This window comes from Antrostomus carolinensis, unplaced genomic scaffold (assembly GCF_000700745.2).
Source record: "Antrostomus carolinensis isolate BGI_N321 unplaced genomic scaffold, ASM70074v2 scaffold33246, whole genome shotgun sequence".
Lineage (NCBI taxonomy): Eukaryota > Metazoa > Chordata > Aves > Caprimulgiformes > Caprimulgidae > Antrostomus > Antrostomus carolinensis.
In genome coordinates, this window is record NW_010324616.1 from 7,526 (window position 1) to 9,991 (window position 2,466).

The following is a 2,466-nucleotide window of genomic DNA, read 5'->3' on the forward strand; positions in this document are numbered from 1 at the left end:
ATGGGGAGGAGGGTGAAGAGAGGCCCTGTGCCTGAAAGGCAGAAGTCATTAAAATACAGTGGAAAAGAGTAAAACATAGTGCAGTGATGAGATCGTGAAACTTGATGGCTTCACTGGTGTATGCAAAATGATTAGTGCTGTATTTTTAGTAAGACTTGTGCTGGCTGTGGGAAACAAACCCACGCTGACACGAGAGCAGCGTGGATGCTGCTGTGCTGGCAGAGCTGTGCAGGGTGTCAAGCTGTGTTACAGCCCACCCATCCTTCACCCACCGCTCCTGGTGCTCGGCTTCCAGCGGTGCTGCCTGCCCACAGCACGCTGCAGTGCTCCTCGGATGGACAGAGCCAGGAATGGGGTGGGAGGTGGCCTTGGGAAACACCACCTGGAAAGTACCTGCTGGGGTGTTTAATGGGGAAAGGTTGGCCCGAGTTCTTTAGAACTGCTAAGAAATGCAGAAGGGCTGTTGGGAAATATTTTATTTGTGAGATTTATCTATACAGGGACATAAAAAGAAATACCTACATATCTGAGTGAGGAACCACTCAAACCAAAGAGCAGCTGCTGTGCCCACTTGGGGTTCACATGGGGCACGTGTGGCTGTAGGACGTTGTGCTGCTGCAGAAGGCTGAGTTTACCCTGATGGCAGCCACGAGCTGTGCGTGTTACCAGCAAACCCAGCTGATGCTACTGCAGAGGATGGGATTGTTCTAACACGAAAATTACAGGGCTGGTGTAGATTTGTTGTGTTCTCAGAGCACCTGTAAGTAACTGTAAGGACAGGAAGTCACTTTGCTTGTCTCTCAAGTGCAGATCGTGGCAACGCTGCTTGTGCTGTCTTCTCTCATTGCTGCTTTGAACTTTGTTTCCTATTTGATTGTTCCCTTAATCAAAAGAAAATGAACTCCAATTAAGGTATCTTACAAAGTATGATTTGTGTCAAAGACTGCTGGTGTACCTTTGAAAAATCAGAAACACTGAGGCCTGATTCACACAGGACTTCCAAGGGAAAGGGGTGGATCAAGCTTCTCAGCTAAACGCAGTAAGAGCCGAGTTTGATTCATGCAAATCAAGGTTTTCATATGATGTGAGATTCTCCTGCGTGAGATAGGATGGGAGACTGACATGAGCATTGCAATAGTGTTTTGGAAATGGAAAGGGCGTATCTGTGGCTGTATGTTTACCCAGGCGTGTTCATGCTTGTTCTCTGGGCAGAATGAACATCTTCTACACGCAGTTACAGGGAAGCTTCCAGCAGCCCGAGGAACCTGCAAGAGCAACATCTGTCAGGACAGAACCGCTGTCAGCATGTGAAGATTGTCTGGTTGGTTGGAAGGTCTGTGTTGTAGAAGGCTCCTTTCAAGTGCCCAGTGTGTGTTTAGTGCCCTATTAGGGTACAGGCTTCTGAACAGTCTTCAGAGTATTCAATGTACAAACTTTTAATAAATACAATAAATTAATCTATTGAGAATATTAAGTTTTAAAAGAGCTGGTTTTGAATTAAAAGAAGACAGCATTGGCAGGATGTAGGCAGAAAACAGTTTAAGTCCCACTCAATTAAACTGCATTTAATAGTGGAAATTTACTGGAATCTTGGAACTTAGAATCATAGTATCATAGAAGATCATAGGATGTTGTGAGTTTGGAGGGACCCACAACGATCATGGAGTCCAACTGCTGTCCCTGCACAGGACAATCCCAACATTCAGACCATGTGTCTGAGGGCGTTGGCTGGATGCTTCTTGAAAGAAGAGAGATTTTAACTCCTGTTGTGTGTACTCGATACAAGTAGGTATCACATGTTTAAAACCTAGACAGCAGTTACTCAGTTGGTATGTTTTGTACTCTACATACTCTTCATTTTTTCCCTCAAAAGGAAAGACAAGCCCAAAGCATTCGGCTGGGGATGGGGACGGTGAGCAACCCCCACTTAACACAGTACTGACGCACGCAGCCGTCGGGGATCCATTTCAGGGTCACTGGTGGGGATCTCTAAGGAAGGTAACTCAGGTCATTGCTCACTGCCAGTGGGATGGAGGGATGTGTGGGCATGGAGGAGTCCATGTCCCTGCACCAGATGCTGAGTGAGGCCGGCTGAGACCAACGTCCTGCAAAGCCCCTGCCTGGGGCTGATGTCCCTTCTGTTCCAGGGTAACCTATGGCCGCATCCCACTCTGCGCCTCTGCTTTGCTTCTGGAAAAGAAAATGACCAAATTGGAATAGCTGCACTTTCTGGGCTCCTTGAGGATGTGCAAGGGACTGCAGATGAGCAGAGGATTTGGTCTCTGGTGGCTCTCGGGAGGTGACTGTCCTTAAAAATGAAAAGCAAACCCTGAACAGCCAAAAGGCCCTGAAAGACAGCAAGAATTACAAATAGGGATTGAAAGCTGAAGAGAGAGAAAATCTTAATTAGATCTCCACCAACCTGTAGAGGAACATATTTGGATTAAAATGAAATGGAGCTTTGTA